The sequence below is a fragment of the Diospyros lotus genome, chromosome 2, assembly GCF_014633365.1.
Source record: "Diospyros lotus cultivar Yz01 chromosome 2, ASM1463336v1, whole genome shotgun sequence".
NCBI classification, from domain to species: Eukaryota; Viridiplantae; Streptophyta; class Magnoliopsida; order Ericales; family Ebenaceae; genus Diospyros; species Diospyros lotus.
The window spans coordinates 7,963,227-7,968,502 of record NC_068339.1 but is presented as its reverse complement, the minus strand read 5'-3'; the positions used below and the strand labels follow the sequence as shown (position 1 = coordinate 7,968,502).

Below are 5,276 nucleotides of genomic sequence, written 5' to 3'. Positions count from 1 at the left end.
TCCCTATACCAATGATAATGCCCCTCCCCCCCTACCCCAAGAAAAAAAAAAAAGAAAAGAAAAATCCATTACATGACTTTTGAATAATACCACGAGGAAATTAATTTTTCTAGACAATAAGCTGAACCCTATTGGAGAATGGATATAAAAAGCAGGACACCAACATGAGCTGACATACTACTTTTTTAAAAAAAGGAAAAAAAGAAGAAAATAATGAGCACATGGCAAGGACACGTCAAAAAATAATTATATTCTTCATTCCGTCATGCATGAAATAAATCAGATTCTAGATAATAACTGATAAGCATGACAGAAATGTCTTGATGTAGTTTAATCATAAAAAATTGAAATTCAAAATTCTTCAGTTGAAAAGTTCAAAGGATAAATGATTAATAACTGTAGATTCACATAGACTTCATTTTGTAATTGATTTTCAGCTTAAGTTCAAAATATATTATAACTTTATGGACAAGTTGGGAAGAGTAACCAACATGCTGTTAGGCCCCCGGTTCACTGACTTATCAAAGAAGATCCAAGTGGCAGTGATCAGGGGCAGAGGTGTAAATAAGTTGGCTGGCATAACAACTAGCCATGTGAGTAAGGGGTAGAATGGGGAATCGCTGGTGTAACAACCCAGCTATTGCATAACAGAATTCAGTTAAGGGGTAGAGTGAGGAATATGTATGGGGTGGGGGTGGGGGGTAGAGAGAAGGGATATACGTTGTTTTCTGGAAGGGAATTTGGGAGAGAGACGGCCTCTCGAATGCCCTGGGTGTTCTTGTTCTTGGTTGGAAATCCTGATAGCTATTGAAATATCGCTGCTTGTTTGAATTTCTAATTGGGAACCTACCAATTTGGTATCAGAGCATCATTGATCCTAATGGTGAACCTGATTGACCGAGTGGGCGAATTGGAAGGGAGGATGGAAGGCATGCAACAGGGTGTTGATGCTATGAGAGAAGAGGTTCAATCAGTGGAGAAGAATGTAGCGGGCTTGCTGGAACAGTTCGCTTGGATGAGAATGAGATGGGAAGAGTAGGAAAGGGAGAGGAAGAACAAAGAGAAACTGGGAGGCCAGCCGCGGACTTCACTCAAGATTCTGAAGCGACACTGGAGGTTGGGGTGAGACGAGTTGAAGCAGAGGGCCTCGAGGGAGGTTGGCGACCTAAACCACGCGGTCGCTGGCTGGATCTTCAGGGCCAAGAGGTATTTTTCAATAAATGGGTTGACGGATATGGAGAAAGTGGATACAACAACTGTATGTTTGGAGGGACTTGCCCTCTCGTGGTTCCAGTGGGAAGAAAAGAGACGGAGAATGAGGACTTGGGAGGATTTCAAGCTGACGTTGCGAAGCCGATTCCGACCCACTCAAGAAGGGTCGGTAGAAGAGCGTTTTTTAGCTCTTCGGTAGAGAGGGACTATCTCAGATTACCGTCAAAGCTTTGAGGCGTTGGCATCGCCTCTGGAAAATCTACCAAAAACTATGCTAGAAGGGCACTTCATCAACGGTCTCTGTCTGGAAATCAAGGCCGAGTTGAGGGTGTTGAGGCCAAGGAGTTTGGAGCAAATGATGGACCTAGCGTAACGAATAGAAGAGAGGAACCTTGTGCTCCAGGGAAATGTAGTTGGATTGACTTCGAATAGAGGTCAGTCCGTTTCATTCGCTATTCCAAATTACCAGCGTGGGGGTCCTCAGCCCCATGTGCAACCAGCTTCTAAATCTTTGGCAGCGAACTCCCCCTATCCATTTCGGCCCCAAAATAGTGGGAGGGTGAGTAATCAGCCTTGGAAATGGCTTAATGAGGCCGAATGGAAGTCCAAGTGAGATAAGGGCTTATGTTTTAGGTGCGACAAGAAATATACGATAGGCCACAAGTGTAAGAATAAAGAGTTGCAGGTGATGATGTATATGATGATGAAGTAGAGGAGGAGGAACAATGGGTAGAGGAAGAAGACAACCAGTGCATTAGCCGAGAGAGGGAGGCAGTAGGGGAACCAGCCCAAGGGGGTGAGGCCATTGAGCTGTCTATAAATTCTGTGGTAGGATTGACAGCACCCCAAACAATGAAGATAAAAGGGGTGATAGAGCAGCAGCCGGTTGTGGTCCTTATTGATGGAGGAGCAACCCATAACTTTATTTCTGTGGAGTTGGTGCAGCTGTTGGGCTTAATCATGGAGGAAACAGCAGGGTATGGTGTGATTATGGGGATGGGGGTGGCAGTTCAAGGGGTTGGAATCTGCAAGGGAGTGAAGCTTCAACTCCAAAATTTGCAGATTATGGAAGATTTCTTGCCCTTGGAGTTGGGAAGCTTGGATGTTATTCTGAGAATGAAGTGGCTAGCAGCGGTGGGAAAGATGAATGTGGATTGGAAAACTCTCACCATGAAGTTTCAAGTAGGAGGCATGGCTGTAACTTTGCAGGGGGATCCTAGCTTGAGCAAGACATTGGTATCTTTAAAAGCTATGGTGAAAGCATTCAAGGAGAAGAGGGAAGGGATGTTGCGGAATTGGGGACAATGGTAGCTGAATTTGAAGAAGATCAGAGAGCAGTTCCAGAATTGTTGAAAAGGGCATTGGCCGAATTTGGAATGGTGTTTACTGCTGTGGAGGGGCTGCCACCTAGCAGGGAAAGGGACCATGCCATAAACCTAATTTCGGGATCCTCACGGTGAGTGTAAGACCCTACCGTTATCCTTATTTACAAAAGAATGAGATTGAGAAGTTAGTGGGTGAAATGTTGGCCGCGGGAATCATTCAACCCAGTTCCAGCCCATTTTCCAGTCCAGTATTATTGGTTAAGAAAAGGATGGAGGGTGGCGCTTTTGTGTCGATTATAGGGCCTTGAACAAGGTAACGGTTCCAAACAAATTTTCCATTCCGATAATAGATGAGTTGCTTGATGAGTTGCATGGTGCTAGGGTCTTTTCCAAACTTGACTTAAAATCTGGTTACCACTAGATTCGGGTTAGGCCCGAGAATGTTCCAAAGACAGCATTTAGGACTCATGAAGGGCATTACGAGTTCCTAGTGATGCCTTTTGGATTGATGAATGCTCTGGCTACATTCCAAGCGTTGAATGAAATTTTCAGAGATTATTTGAGGTATTTTGTGTTGGTGTTTTTCGATGATACCTAGGTGTACAGCAACAGTTTGGAACAGCATGAACATCACCTAAGATGTGTGTTAAAGGTGTTAGCGGACAACCAACTGTTGGCCAACAGCAAGAAGTGTGTGTTTGGGCAGTTGGAAATTGAGTATTTGGGCCATGTTATTTCTTATTTGAGGGTTTCTGCTGATAGCAACAAGGTACAAATGATGATAGATTGGCCTACTCCAACAACAATAAAGGGAATTGAGGGGGTTTCTTGGGCTTACGGGATACTATAGACGCTTTGTGAGAGACTATGGTAAGCTAGCTCGGTCTCTAACAGATAGATTAAAAAAGAACAACTTCTTTTGGGATGTGGCTGCTAAATAGGCCTTCCAACAACTCAAGGCTAAAATGGTATCCTTACCCGTTTTAGCCTTGCCCGACTTTGAGAAGCTCTTCATCATTGAAGTTGATGCCTCGGGGCATGGAATGGGGGTTGTTTTGATGCAAGAACAGAGGCCGATCGCTTATTTCAGCCAAGTGTTCAATCAATTGGGGAGGAAGAAATCAGTTTATGAAAGAGAACTCATGGCCATAGTGTTTGCGATGCAAAAATGGAGGCACTACTTGTTAGGCAAATTTTTTTTTTTATTAGAACGGATCAAAGAAGCCTCAAGTACTTGATGGAGCAATGAGAGGTAAGTCCTGAATATTTGAAATGGATGGTAAAGTTGATAAAGTTGATGGGATACCAATTTGAGATACATTATCGGGCTGCGATGGAGAATAAGGCGGCTGATGGGCTATCCAGAATCTGCCACACAGCAGCTTTGATAGCTTTGACAGTGCCTAGAGTGGTCCAATTGGAGCAGGTGGCAAGTGAGGTAGACGCTGATGCAGGGCTGCAAAAAATAATCCAGGAGTTACGAGCTGACCCCTCCTCCCATCCTAATTTTCAGTTGGTGGACAAGCACCTCATCTACAAGGGACAACTTTACTTACCCAAGGGATCTGCACTAATTCCGTTGATACTCCAGGAAGGGCATGATGGGAGCGTGGGAGGTCATTCGGGGTTTTTAAAAACTTACAAAAGGGTGTCGGCGAATGTCTATTGGCCGGGTATGAAGAAAGATATGCATCCGTATGTAAGTGAGTGTACGACTTGTCAACAAACAAATATATAACCTTGTCACCGGGGGGACTATTACATCCACTACCAATTCCTAACCAGATTTGGGACATTGCCATGGACTTTATTGAAGGAATCCCAAAATCTAACAAGGTGTATTGATCTTGGTCGTGGTGGATCGACTTAGCAAGCATGGGCATTTTATTAGCCTTAAACATCCATTTACAGCTGGGGATGTGGCTAGAACTTTTATCAGAGAAGTGGTGAGGCTCCATGGAGTTCCTAAGTCCATTGTGTCGGATAGAGACAAAATTTTCATGAGCAGATTTTGGGAGGAGATTTTTTGGCTAGCACCAAACTCAAAAGAAGTACAGCAATTTCCATTTTTCCACCTTGAGGACAAGGTGAAAGTTGGGGAAGCGAGTAATGTTAGGCCCCGGTTCACTTAACTTATCAAAGAAGATCCAAGGGGCAGTGATCAGGGGCAGAGGTGTAAATAAGCTGGCTGGCATAACAGCCAGCCATGTGAGTAAGGGATAGAATGGGGAATCGCTGGTGTAACAACCCAGCTATTGCATAACAGAATTCGGTTAAGGGGTAGAGTGAGGAATATGTATGGGGTGGGGGGGGGGGGGGGGTAGAGAGAGGGGATATACGCTGTTTTCTGGAAGGGAATTTGGGAGAGAGAGGGCCTCTCAAATGCCCTGGGTGTTCTTGTTCTTGGCTAGAAATCCTGATAGCTATTGAAATATTGCTTGCTGTTTGAATTTTCTAATTGGGAACCTACCACATGCATTTACAGGTATATGACAAGTATAATGTCTAACACAATATGACATCTTTATGCAAGAGGTTGTGGTTAGGAGCCTTTGTTGGATGCTCTGAACAAGCTACAAAGGGGGATGCCAACAATAGTCTGATGGTACCCTTTTAGTAATTGCAACAAAGGTGGTCTGGTTCTGGTGGAAATATAAACACTAATAATAAAAGCAGTAATAGTTGTAGCAGGCAAGCACACTAACAATATCCACATTTTACTATGCATAACAGGCTCAC

At 44.0% G+C, this 5,276-nt stretch overlaps 1 long non-coding RNA gene across 1 annotated transcript in view; it reads left to right on the top strand.

Moving 5' to 3' along the window:
* The window catches only part of LOC127796082 (uncharacterized), a 28,035-nt gene that overhangs the window by 1,312 nt on the left and 21,447 nt on the right, over positions 1–5,276 (top strand). The window lies entirely within an intron of this gene.